Source organism: Schistocerca piceifrons, chromosome 1, assembly GCF_021461385.2.
Source record: "Schistocerca piceifrons isolate TAMUIC-IGC-003096 chromosome 1, iqSchPice1.1, whole genome shotgun sequence".
Taxonomy (NCBI): Eukaryota; Metazoa; Arthropoda; class Insecta; order Orthoptera; family Acrididae; genus Schistocerca; species Schistocerca piceifrons.
In genome coordinates, this window is record NC_060138.1 from 518872294 (window position 1) to 518887515 (window position 15222).

Sequence of the window (15222 nt, forward strand, 5' to 3'; positions counted from 1 at the left end):
TCCTACAACTTCCGTAAACCTAGATGGATATATCTTTCTCAGGCACGACAGATGCAACAGACAAAGGGGCGGAGTAGGGGCGTACATACGCTCCGATTTGTCACCTACAGTACTACACACATCCGACAACAATGTACATAAACAAGTGGAATATATGTTCATAGAGATCAAATCCCTTAAAAGAAAGTGCTTAATATGTGTCCTTTACAAACCTCCTAAAGTAGGCGGGTTCGCCTGCTTCGAAACTGCCCTCTCTAGTCTCGAATCGTCATATGAACATGTAATTATAGCAGGTGACACTAACATTAATTTTCTGTGCAATAGTCCTTCCACTGGGAAATTCAAGAGAATGCTTTCTTCCTCAAATATGACGCTACTTCAGCTGGCACCTACTCATCACACGACTACCAGTCACACTTTCATAGATATATTCGCAACGAAATCTCCAAGCAGAATAATCCGAACCTCTCAAATATCTGCGCCCGGCATGTCTGCCGATGACATCATTTTCATGACGTATTCACTAGAATGTCCTAGAAAGAAACAAAAAATGTCTACATACCGAGACCTGAAACGCATAAATTTGCCTGAACTCGAAAGTGAGGCACAAGAAATAGTTTGGGGGATGACTTCTACTCCCCTCATGGACATAAACGACAATCTCCAGGATTTCACTAACAAAATTACTCAACTATATGACAAATATGCTCCAATAAAGACCAGAAAAGTAAAAAGGCAACCTGCACATTGGCTGACTGATGAACTAAAAGAGCTCATGAATCTCAGAGACGCTGCACATCGAGCATACAATATTCACCCTACACCTGAAAATCATACTGTTTACAAGCAGAAACGAAACAAAGTCAATCAAGCGGTGAGAAACGCTAAGCTCAGGCATGCCCGTACATTAGCTGACAATAGATGTAGACCAGCTATCCTGTGGAAAAATCTCCGCAGTCTCGGCTTAGGCAAAATAAAAGTTGCAGAAAATCCCATGGTCCCAGCTGAAGAACTAAACAGTTCCCTCACATTACTTACAACTACAATAGAACCGCAAAAAAAAACAGAGAATCATTGATTACTTCATGGGGATGAATGACTGTAGCAAAGAAAAATTCTATCTACAGCACATCACTTGCAGTACTGTCAAGAAAGCCATAATGCGAATTAGATCAGCATCTACTGGACATGGCGGCATCGCTATCCAGATGGTAAAACTTATTATTGACCAACTAGTGCCCTCTATAACAGACTTTTTCCACGATTCATTAATCACAAGTGTTTTCCCTGAGGCCTGGAAACTGGGACAAATTAAGTCACTGCCTAAAAAGGACATCACCACAGCACCCTCTGACTACCGCCCCATCTGCCTTCTTGCTGCACTATCAAAGGCCTTAGAATATATAGTTCATGACCAGCTCACCAACTACCTAACTACTAATAACCTACTAGACGAATACCAATCTGGTTTCCGTAAACATCGAAGCACAACATCCGCACTGATAAAGGTGACAGATGACCTGAAACTTGCCATGGACAGACAAGAAGTGACTATCATTTGCTTCTTAGATTTCTGCAAAGCATTTGATACTGTCGACTTCGACATCTTACTAGCCAAACTTTGCGGTCTAAATTTCTCACCAAGTGCAGTGCAATGGTTTCACTCATACATCACGTCTCGTCAGGAACGCGTCCTGTCTGGGAATATAAAATCACAATGGCGGCAGGTAGTGTCAGGCGTTCCCCAAGGCTCAGTATTAGGTCCTATACTTTCTCTCTGTATGTCAATGATGTGTCATCGGTTCTGACCTATTGCAAATATCATATGTATGCTGATGACCTTCAGTTGTATCTAAGTGCGAAACCAAGCAATCTCAAGAAAGCTATTGAAAATTTCAATACTGACCTCGATGCACTGTCAAAATGGGCACAGGACATAGGTCTAAAACTAAACCCATCTAAAAACCAAGCGGTACTTGTTGGTCACTCTAAGCCCAAACACCGTGAATCCGTACCATCTCTTATCCTAAATGGTACAAATATTAACTTCTCTCCCTCAGCAAAGAGTTTGGGAGTTATAATAGATGAAAATATAAATTGGACAGAGCACGTAACTGCAGTGTGCAAAAAGCATCAGCATCCCCTCATGTCCTACAAAAATATAAAAAACTCTTCCCTTTCGATCTGAAAAAGAAATTAGTACAAACGCTTATACTCCCAATCATTGACTACAGTGATATTATCCTACAAGGCCTCTCTCAGGAAAATTCGCGACGTCTAGAACTGGTCATAAATGCCTGCGTCCGATATATCTGTGACGTTCGACTTTTTGATCACATTTCACCAGCATATGCAAAATTGTCCTGGCTGCGTGCAGACAAACGCAGAGATTTCTATACACTCTGTGTCATCTACTGCCTTATAAATGTACACTGTCCCTCATATCTCTCCTCGTCCCTAACGCTCATGTCGGAACAACATGACAGGAACACACGTTCCCATTACAATAAAATCCTCTCTGTTCCACTGCATCGCTCAGTCACCTTCTCCAAGTCCTTTACAGTAGCAGGAACCCGACTATGGAATAACCTCCCTCGTTATGTTAGAGAACTTAAAAACATGTCGGGATTGAAAAAACAGTTAATGACGTATCTACTTAAGCAACAATAACGCCTTACTCTGTACATGAATGCACTTCACCTCATTACTTCCCTCTTTCCCCCTCCTTAAATCTCCCTTCCCCAAAACTCGCTACACTACTAAACATCTACTTTACCCACCAAGATATTAATGTACATCTGCACAAATCTTCATTACTATAGCCAATTTTTCTCATGTTTATCATTATTATTTGATTTTTTACTGTTATTATTATTGCTTTTATCATGATTTGTACGTATAGAACCTGTTGTAAAATACTGCCAGCATTTACTTATTAGGTCTTAGTCATGTTTATCATTATTATTTGATTTTTTACTTTTATTATTATTGCTTTCATCATGGTCTGTACGTATAGCAACTGTTGTAAAATACTGCCAGCATTTACTTTATTAGGTCTTAGTCACTACTCTTTATTCATATTGTCACTAGAGTAATCTAATTTTCTCACTTAAACTATTGTCATAATGTAACTCTGATGTGTGAAATACTGCACGTGTGGAACACTGGTCCGATGTAAGAGAGGGCCTGATGGCCCTAATCTGATCAGGTTAAATAAATAAATAAAATAATTACAAATTTTAGCTGCAATTAATAGTCATTTGTAGATAAGATGAGCCAATCATAGTCGAGACATGGGTGGGCAAACGCCAAACTATTAAGGTAGCTCACTAGTGCCTGTAGTCTACCATCGGGTTCCGAGGAGGTAATACACGAATCCATGTATGAAATGTGATCTCAGATAAAGCGGAACAATTTGTTGTAAATTCCTTCGGATGATGTACACATACACTCCAATGTTGATCTCAAAATCATGTCTTGTCTACTATTTCCAGAGACGCAACACATGATTAAGTGTGTGTAGTGTTATTTCGTGTATTAACGGAAGAGTTTGTTAAGAGTTACCTCAGGAAATACACATATGAAGTGAAGCTGTGAGGATTGAACCTGCCTCGTGCGAGGGTAGCCCAGTTGGTAGAGCACTTGCCCGCGGAAAACAAAGGTCTGGAGTTGGAGTCTGCCGGCCACGGTGTCCGAGAGGTTCTAGGCAGTTCAGACCGGAACCGCGCGACTGCTACGGTCGCAGGCTCGAATCCTGCCTCGGGCACTCATGTGTGTGATGTCCTTAGGTTAGTTAGGTTTAAGTAATTATAAGTTCTAGGGGACTGATGACCACAGATGTTAAGTCCTAAATTGCTCAGAGCCGTTTTCGAGTTCGAGTCTCGGTCTGGCACACAGTTTTAACCTGCCAGGAAGATTCATTTATCGCACACTCCGCTGCAGAGTGAAAATTTTATCCTGCAAACATATATATGTGCGATTTCATGGGTGTTCTAAGATCGGGTATTCTAAGATCGTGTGAATCATTTTCTTTTTTCCTTTTTCTTATGGTGCTCGCGAAATAATGATTAGTATCAAGGAATTTTGCTATGAATATGGGTAGCAGACGGGCTCCAGAAGTCGGTTTACTAATTTTGTGATAGGATGAATAAAGCAAAACTAGTTGGCACCCCAACATGTTGCTTTCCTCATTATAGTGTAGTTGGAACGTTCTCGTTTGCCATTGTATTATGCACTATTTATGGCAAGAGCGTTAGCGCCTGCTTCCGGCGATGATGAAATCAATTGGGATGACGACTTCGAATCATCTTTGGAAGACAGAAGGTAAGCAAGTTTACCACAATTCAGCTAGAAGAAGTTGGCGCGGATGCTTCATTTAGAAAGGTACCGTGTATTACCCAAGGGTTATAACTTGTATTTGTCCTGAAACCACAAACAGAAATTAGACATTTAGTGACATATTTGTGATACTTGTCATTAGTTGCACCCTCACAGTTGTCAGAAACTACTAACGTGTCGCTATGTATGAGAACATAGTTTGGTGACTGAGAAGTAACTCAGACAATACCCAGTCCTTGATGGTCTACCACCTAATTAAATTGAACAAAAACTGACAGAAAGTCTGCCTGTGACATACACGGGATAAACACTCTCTTATTAACAAGTGACAGCCCAAGTACATTCATTGTTAGAAACTTCTCATCAGCTAAATCCAGCGGTAATTTTCTGACAACCAACATCTAAGGATTTTTTTAAAATGTATGAAGATAATTCTTGTTTCAAGGGTACAGTTCAGGCATCAGTTTTTCTGTTGGAAGAGGGAGAAAAAAGTTAATTTTCCCTTTTTTTTAAAAGAAAAAGGATAACTTAATTAAAATAGATTGAAATTAATCACCATTACACATTTCCGTTGCTTAAAATTTCTAAGAAGTGCGAGTCATGTACCCAATACAGTACTCAACAATATTGACTTTAATGGAATAAATTGTGGTCTGTCGTTTGTATGAACTGTGTGAGGACGTTTTTCTATATGATGTATAAATATTTCGTCCAAAATGGCTAAACTATGATAAATGTAAGTCCTCCGCAGCTATGAAAACAGTGCCATTGATGTCTACCAGTGAATGGCAGAACTCCTTGGAATCATCCATACATGTTATATAGCTCCCTGAATTATATTTTCTATCTGTATGTGAAGGCTAATCTCAGGAACAACTGTACATATTTTGACACGATTTTCACAAATAGAATGACCCAAGGGATGGTTTGTGGGTTCAGCAGGGTCGCTTGACTTCAACACCACGTCGCCTATTCGTAAGCAATGTTCAGTACTAGGACGTGTGAGACATTAAACAGATAAGACACATTTTTCTGGTATGTAATAAATGTTTAATGGATGTGAATGGACATGTAGGGAAAGTTCTCACAGATAACGGCGCTCAGTCTCGACAGTCGCTAAAGTCATGTGCCTGGAAGTGGCTATAACAGGCGCCGAACTCACTCTGCCGTCTGCGGTTTGTTTCCCGCTACAAAGATAATTATTTTTAAAGCTGAGTTTTTCGTGGACATTCAAGAGATCGGTCCCAAATTATTCTGGTACCATATCTGTTTTATCGATATGCGTTAACAGGTACATAAAAACACGAAAAATGAACAGCTCTCCAGCAGCGGCTGGCGCGTCACCCTTGCCCCCACTGACTGCTGCCGCCGTTGAGCAGTGCTGCTCAGTCGCTGCTGCAGTACTGGCTGATCTTCGTGTTTTTCTTTCCTGTTGACGCACATTGATAAACCTAATATCATACTACATTAATGAGGGACCGCTCTAACGAATGGGCACGTAGAGTTCGACTTCGAAAACCATTTCCTTTTTAACGCGAATGATATGATGAATGGTATTTCTTTGGGCTGATTCCAGCCACACATTGCAAAAGCCAAATTGCAACTACTTGGTGAAACACCAGAGCAAATAAGTCTGACTATTATTTGAAGGCCGGCCGCTGTCGCCTAGCGGTTCTAGGCGCTTCAGTCTGGAACCGCGTGACCGCTACGGTCGCAGGTTCGAATCCTGCCTCGGGCATGGATCTGTGTGATGGGTAATGCCCTTAGGTTAGTTAGGTTTAAGTAGTTCTAAATTCTAGGGGACTGATGACCTCAGATGATAAATCCCATAGTGCTCAGAGCCATTGGAACCATTTTGAACCATTCTTTGGAGGGACGCCCTAGATACCAGCTACACTCTCTAGATTCTCGAGGGTAGCACTAAGTATCTTAGTTGGACACCTTGTCTAGCGTAGTGGTGATAACATTATATACGCAAAATTACCTCAACTATCACTGTATTAGTGAGCTTAGTGAGCACCGCATCAAAATCGCTACCGTGGTTCCTGTGTTTAGCCTTCACATAACGACAAAAATCGCGACTGGGGAGTTTAAATCGTCGTTGTTTGGCCTGTTTTCGTGAAATATTTATAAAGTATGCACACAAGCTATCCTCGTGGATCAGTCCCTCCACTGGTGAAAATTGTTTCAAAGTCCTCACAGTACTTCCTAAGACTGTCCTTCAGATAGAGACCAATAAGTGCGACTTGCGACTTTAATTCTCTATAGCATAGTAAATTACCACAAACTGTTTATGAATTATACACACAAACCTCTCTCGAAAGTCACTATGTGTCTTAGTGAAGATATCAGAATTCCTAGAGCAATTACAGAGGTGTTGTCCAAATTATTAAATTTTGGGAGACCTTAAATGTGGTCTTCATGTTATGTGAATGACCTTTTCTCCATAAATGGTATATCTGTATACAAAATTATCATTTTACGTTTATTCCTTCTCCTGTAGTTGACTGAACCTTTATTTTAAATGTCAGTTTCACTAATATTCAAAAGCAAAAAAAGAGCTAGTGTTGTTCAGAGCTGAATCACACAACGTTTAATTACCAGTTTTATTCACTGTGTGACTATTCCTCTTGGTCCTAAATTCAATTCATGCATCTAGGTATTGACGTTATCCAAGTGATATTTCGGAGATCAATTGCGGCATATTCTTAAGAGAACTGCGTGTGGTTACCTGTCATTGTAATATTCCCTTCCAGTTAATTTATTATTATTTTCGCGAATTATGTAGCAGAGGCATCAGTCGCATTAACAGAAGATGTTGGGAGGAAGCTCACACTCAGTTCATGTTCTTTATTTCACATATAACAGAAAGACGTATTCCATGAATTAGTTTGTAATAAACTACAACTTAGTTTTATTGGTCAGAACGTGCCGATTACGTACAGTGCATTTACTGCTCTTCAAGGCCACTGACATTTTGATATGAACATCTGGTGTAATTCATGCTGTTCCTCTCAAGTTCTCATTCTCACTCCAAAGTAAGTCACTGCTTTGATTAGCATTTCCTTACCGAATTAATGAAAATATTTACTGTCTCATGAGTTTATCACCACGTTCAGCAACGATCAGAATAGATATGATCTTGAGCGTCACTCAAACATAGATAAACCACTCAAACCAATTTTGTCGCCAAAAACCCAACACATCTCAAATTCCTATACTGCTCGTCATTAAATCCACCCATTTTAAATAGGTAAATATCTATATGCTGTCTGGAAACTAAGTGGTGCGTACATAAAGTGACCGGTCCGCACACCTTAAGAACTTCAGTACGACTCCTCTCCAACACACTCAAAAAAACTATTAACTCATAAGTGGTACGAGTGGCTATCTTGACAATGTCAAATAAGCTCATGTCAGCGCTAGCCACGTGTCCAGAATACACCGAACTACAGGTTGGGCAAATGAAAGTGGTCGGGTGAACAGAGTTCCAGCGTGCAAAGAAGCACAGCAGAGAAAAGGAAGTACAGTACTAATCTCACATCAGCAGATGTTGAAAGAGACCAACATTCATCTCTTGGCACTTTTGGGCGCTGCTCGAGAAGGTGCTGAAGATGGATCGAAGTTAGACTGCTGAAATTGCTGCAGTCTCTTTCGAAATGTTCTGCTGCACTTCTTGAGGAGTGTAAGAGTTGTTGCGTTACACCTTAAACTTTAAGGCTCCAGTGATGGGACCAATAATCTTTCATGCAGACGCTGCACACTAAACTCCGGCCTTCAGATCATACTGTGCTCTTTCGTGGAAGTTATGCGGATTTCACGCTGCCCAGAACCTGTGATTCTGTGAGTTGATATAACCACTCAGTTGAAACCAGGCTTCATCAGACATAAAGAACAGATCCATATACAAGCAATTCATTGTTATCTCAGTGAATAGCCACTCACAAAACTGACAGCGCTGAGGAACAACTAATGGTTTTAATGCGTGAACAACAGACAGTCGGTAGCGACGCAGTGCAGGTACAGGTGTAGTAATCGTCCGCATGACCAACTTGATATGCTGGTCTCTTGCGACAGGTGTCGGGTTGATCTGCTAGGATTCTGAAGAATTTTCTGGGGTATTCAGCATCGTTTCTGAATGTTTTTTTACTTTTTCAAAACAGGTCCTATCTGAAACCATTTTCGGACTATGCTTTGCATGGCGCTCTTTGCTGGCACTTTAACACAACTGAACTTGTCAGCAAACAACTATTCACACCGCTCGCACGGGTTTCTTGTCACGTAACTTTCCGCAATGGACACCCGCTACTCTTCTGTGAATACCATCGTCCTCTTTATCACAGTTGCACTCATACTCACAAGCCCGTCTCACGCTCTTAGCCGGTAAGGATCTCATGGCGGGTGTACACATGGTGTACGCGATACGGGTTGTGATTATCTGGGCAACTTTTGGTTGCTCCACCATGTGTAAGGCACTGTACTCTTACGTCAGGAAACGTACTTTAAACACTCTTGTTGTGAGAAATAAGGAATAAGTACTGCAACAGTCTTCGTTATACAGAGACTGTCTTGTACGTTGGAGCCCTCAACATCGCAACATGCACTGTAAGAATCAAGGTAAAAGTCTTAAAAGTATGCTTTACAGATTAAGTATTTATAGCGTACAGATCATTTCTGTTTGAGCGGTGTTACATGTCTACGTTGCAATGAAATAGTGTATTGCCGGCAGAAAGACAGTGCTCTTGAACTGCGAATGTGTTTAACTAATCTCAGAACTCGTATGTCTCACAGTCCGTTGTTAAAGAAGCATATCATACGATTGACAACATTCGTCACTATATTAGTACAGGTTTGTAGGAATCATGAAACCCTCTCAGCTGCTACTGCAAATAACCGACAAAGGGTAATAGTACAGATGATCAGTGAATGGTTCTCATTTGATGATGTTCGAGTCTGCTGTATAATCAAGTTAATATCTTACTTAAAAGCATTAGGTGTACTTGGAAAAAATAATTATTTACTATAAAAAGCAGTTGCTTTTGTTAAACATCTTGGCGGTGACGTAAACACCTTACAGCTTTTCTGTATGATTCCATCCATGAATTTCTTTAATTCTTGCAACGCCGCTCTCTAGATTTCTCAGGCTGATGGAACCTGCATGCATACCTGGACTAGCCTACCTACACTCCTGGAAATTGAAATAAGAACACCGTGAATTCATTGTCCCAGGAAGGGGAAACTTTATTGACACATTCCTGGGGTCAGATAAATCACATGATCACACTGACAGAACCACAGGCACATAGACACAGGCAACAGAGCATGCACAATGTCGGCACTAGTACAGTGTATATCCACCTTTCGCAGCAATGCAGGCTCCTATTCTCCCATGGAGACGATCGTAGAGATCCTGGATGTAGTCCTGTGGAACGGCTTGCCATGCCATTTCCACCTGGCGCCTCAGTTGGACCAGCGTTCGTGCTGGACGTGCAGACCGCGTGAGACGACGCTTCATCCAGTCCCAAACATGCTCAATGGGGGACAGATCCGGAGATCTTGCTGGCCAGGGTAGTTGACTTACACCTTCTAGAGCACGTTGGGTGGCACGGGATACATGCGGACGTGCATTGTCCTGTTGGAACAGCAAGTTCCCTTGCCGGTCTAGGAATGGTAGAACGATGGGTTCGATGACGGTTTGGATGTACCGTGCACTATTCAGTGTCCCCTCGACGATCACCAGTGGTGTACGGCCAGTGTAGGAGATCGCTCCCCACACCATGATGCCGGGTGTTGGCCCTGTGTGCCTCGGTCGTATGCAGTCCTGATTGTGGCGCTCACCTGCACGGCGCCAAACACGCATACGACCATCATTGGCACCAAGGCAGAAGCGACTCTCATCGCTGAAGACGACACGTCTCCATTCGTCCCTCCATTCACGCCTGTCGCGACACCACTGGAGGCGGGCTGCACGATGTTGGGGCGTGAGCGGAAGACGGCCTAACGGTGTGCGGGACCGTAGCCCAGCTTCATGGAGACGGTTGCGAATGGTCCTCGCCGATACCCCAGGAGCAACAGTGTCCCTAATTTGCTGGGAAGTGGCGGTGCGGTCCCCTACGGCACTGCGTAGGATCCTACGGTCTTGGCGTGCATCCGTGTGTCGCTGCGGTCCGGTCCCAGGTCGACGGGCACGTGCACCTTCCGCCGACCACTGGCGACAACATCGATGTACTGTGGAGACCTCACGCCCCACGTGTTGAGCAATTCGGCGGTACGTCCACCCGGCCTCCCGCATGCCCACTATACGCCCTCGCTCAAAGTCCGTCAACTGCACATACGGTTCACGTCCACGCTGTCGCGGCATGCTACCAGTGTTAAAGACTGCGATGGAGCTCCGTATGCCACGGCAAACTGGCTGACACTAACGGCGGCGGTGCACAAATACTGCGCAGCTAGCGCCATTCGACGGGCAACACCGCGGTTCCTGGTGTGTCCGCTGTGCCGTGCGTGTGATCATTGCTTGTACAGCCCTCTCGCAGTGTCCGGAGCAAGTATGGTGGGTCTGACACACCGGTGTCAATGTGTTCTTTTTTCCATTTCCAGGAGTGTAGAATGAGTCATATCGTGAAAGAATGATTTGGCCGTCTTGATTCGAATTTTCCACTTCAAAGATTTGAAACTTAAAAGAAAAGCGTTTCACACTGAATGCCTTGTCTCATTGTATTAGTCGGTAAGAGCAGTCCCAGTCTGTCATGCAGTTTTAATCTGCCAGGAAGCTCCAAAACGGTTCACATTACCATACAGCGTGAAAGATCCATTATGGCCACTATCGAGTCTTTGAGGATGAAGATGACGTCAGAAATACTCTGTTAACAGACAGACTTTTCACACACACTAACATGTCTCAGAGGTCATAACTATGAACTCCTCTGCCGAAATATGTGAAACAATATTACAGGGTGATTCAAAATGAATACCACAACTTTAGGAATTTAAAACTCTGCAACGACAAAAAGCAGAGCTAAGCACTATCTGTCGGCGAATTAAGGGAGCTATAAAGTTTCATTTAGTTGTACATTTGTTCGCTTGAGGCGCTGTTGACTAGGCGTCAGCGTCAGTTGATGCTAAGGTGGCGACCGCTCAACAGAAAGCTTTTTGTGTTATTGAGTACGGCAGAAGTGAATCGACGACAGTTGTTCAGCGTGCGTTTCGAACGAAGTATGGTGTTAAACCTCCTGATAGGTGGTGTATTAAACGTTGGTATAAACAGTTTACAGAGAAAGGGTGTTTGTGCAAAGGGAAAAGTTCTGGACGGCCGAGAACGAGTGATGAAACTGTAGCACGCATCCAGCAAGCATTTGTTCGCAGCCCAGGAAAATCGACTCGCAGAGCTAGCAGAGAGCTACAAATTCCACAATCAACTGTATGGAGAGTCCTACGAAAAAGGTTAGTTATGAAACCTTATCGTCTGAAATTGGTTCAAGCACTGTCAGTCAATAAAGTTTTTGGTCCCTTTTTTTTGGAAGGTGCTACTGTAACTGGAGATGTTAGAGAATTGGCTGTTCCCTCAGCTCGAACAAGAAGCACAACAATTCATATTTCAGCAGGATGGAGCGCCACCACATTGGCACTTATCTGTCCGTAACTACCTGAACGTCAACTACCCGAGGCGATGGATCGGCCGCCAGGCAGCCCGTGACAGAGCACTTCATCACTGGCCTCCAAGAAGCCCTGATCTTAGCCCCTGCGATTTTTTCTTATGGGGGTATGTTAAGGATATGGTGTTTCGGCCACCTCTCCCAGCCACCATTGATGATTTGAAACGAGAAATAACAGCAGCTATCCAAACTGTTACGCCTGATATGCTACAGAGAGTGTGGAACGAGTTGGAGTATCGGGTTGATATTGCTCGTGTGTCTGGAGGGGGCCATATTGAACATCTCTGAACTTGTTTTTGAGTGAAAAAAAACCTTTTCAAATACTCTTTGTAATTATGTATAACAGAAGGTTATATTATGTTTCTTTCATTAAATACACATTTTTGAAGTTGTGGTATTCTTTTTGAATCACCCTGTATTATATGGAAGTAAACCAATTCCCGATTAGGATTCCTAAACTTGAAATGCTCAAGGGAAAAAGGATTTTGATGTGATAGATACAGTATCTGTGGATAGATAACTGAATAAAATTATCCCTCAGAAGTGAAAAAAACTGTATTTAAGGACTTATTCTGGAAGATATAGTCGCAAGAAGAAAATTCATTTCGCATTATAGACACAGATCGAATGTTAAGGTAATAGATAATGTCAATAGAAATGGTTCTCCGCACTGTAATTTCTGTTCTAGAGAATACTGAAGGTCCCTTACGGAAATAAGTTACGAGATTAGTAACTCGAAAACCACTAAAAGGTGTATCCAAACACTTGTCAACTGGGCCGGCCGGGGTGACCGAGCGGTTCTAGGCGCTACAGTCTGTAAACGCGTGACCTCTACGATCGCAGGTTCGAATCCTGCCTCGGGCGTGGATGTGTGTGATGTCCTTAGGTTAGTTAAATTTAAGTAGTTCTAAGTTATAGGGGACTGATGACCTTAGAAGTTAAGTCCCATAGTGCTCAGAGCTATTTGAAACAATTGAACTTGTCAACTGGAAGATGTACGTATTGGTTTAATGAAACATAGTTGCTACGTTTATTTGTACAGGTAGTTGCAAAATTAACACACAATCTACCCAGGACAAATCTTCTTACTTTCCTTCAGCGTTTGTCCCAAGTGACTGTGGGGTCCACTACATGGGTCCGTTGTTCCCAAATGTTCAGAAATGTTCAAATGTGTGTGAAATCTTATGGGACTTAACTGCTAAGGTCATCAGTCCTTAAGCTTACACACTACTTAACCTAAATCATCCTAAGGAGAAACACACACACCCCTGCCCGAGGGAGGACTCGAACCTCCGCCGGGACCAGCCGCACAGTCCAGGACTGCATCCGTTGTTTCCATTTCGCTCTATCACGGGCTGCATCTGGGTGGATGTTCATGCATTTAAGGTCTTTATGAATCGTAAGGTCCTGGCAGCAGAGTCATCACCGGACCGAAAAAGATGCCCAGACCAGCAAAGACGACTCTCACACATCTTGTCTTGGACCAGTGCAACACCAAACTGTTTCGTAATGCTGTCATTGGAAACGTGATCTAAGTAAGTGAGGCCCGCTGTTCACCTTAGCATCTTCGTTTCCATTACACTTAGGCGACGTTCTGTCCAACTGTAGTCGGCCAGCACTTAACAATCATACAAGGCGATTGGTCGGATGACACTGCGATAGATTTTTGATTTTAAATTATCTTTCATCTTGCCGTCGCAAATGTGTCATGTACTCGGTTTTCTTTAAATTAAGGCGCAAACCTTGTAGCGCCAACCGGTCACTCCATTTTTGAGTTTGACTCTGCAAATCAAGCTCGTTTTCTGCTGCCAGCATCACGTCGTCAGCATAAAGTAGGGTCCATGGTAATGGCCGATGCAGGTCAGCTGCCACGGCGTCCATTACGAGAATGAACAGAAGTGGTGATAATGCAAAACTTTAATGGACGCAGGCTGTGATGGGGAAGTCGTCGCCCATCAAGGTTCTGCATAATCACCGCTTCTGTTCATTCTCGTAATGGACGAATCTACCAAGTGCAAATAAATTATTAATTTATATAAGAACTTCTGTGCTTCGCCGATAGCTTTCGACGATACAAGATTGCACAACTAGAATGCGGCCAGTTAATGAATGTACCCACTCTCAGTTCTTGCTTAGGGACATTCACTACAAATAATTAGAAATAAAGTATTACGTTCTCATGCTTACAAAATTCGTTTTTTTTTTTTTTTTGTCCGCTTTCTCTTGTTTCATGTGGACTAAAAGTCTTTGTAGTCTAGTCGTCTAAAGTAAGCACATAAACGACAATATATTCGAGAATAACGCCGACAGCTGCCGTATAGCTTTGAAGTCACGAACAGTTTGATCTTAAGAATGTTGTATCATGGTCCACATAGTAGTTAAGGCAATTTTCTGGTTACTTCTTTTTAATAACTGACGTATGGCAAACAGGACGCTTCATTATAATACGAGGACTGCAGAGCTTCTAGCTCACGGTTTATATAGGCTCAATGTTGTATCGTCTAGTATCGCCCCCTAAAATCGCTAACCTGACTTGCCTGCTAACAGGGGCAGATTGAGACAAGTGAGACAAGACGTGTAACTATACTTGGAATTAGTCGAAACAAATATTGCTCATCACGTTTCATGTGAACCACAGTCTCATTAGTAAATGTCAGTTTCTTTCCCATTATAAACGAAATCATATCTCAAACAGAATATTACGTTCCAAGTATAGTATAGTGCGGCCCCAGAAAAGTGTAGTGCCATATTTTTTTTTTATTGGAATGTGTTAACAGGGACAGTAAAACCCGAAGAATAAGCGTAGTCGAGCAGAGACTGAGTAGCGCTGCTGCATGGTGGTAACAGACAGAGTGGGGCAGCCTTACTCTGTCACTGCAGGGGTACTGGTTATTCTTCTTATTTTATTCTGCGTGTTAATAGCTATCGATAAAACGAATATCGCTCTACGCTGATATAGGACTACTCTCTCGAATGGGCATGTAAAACTCTAATTTAAAACATTTTTTTGTAAGGGGAAACAAATCGAACCTTTCCACTGACGCTGCGCGTTGCTGATGGGCAGTATTTGTTTAGGATGACTCTAGCTGCACATTACAAGAACGAAACTGTAGATATTTATCGTAACATTAGAGAAGGGAAGTGTTTCTGCTAAAACGAGCGTGTAAGTAGTTGTTCGTATCTCACTCAGTCAATGAATTGACATCATTTGGTTCCAGTATGATGGACG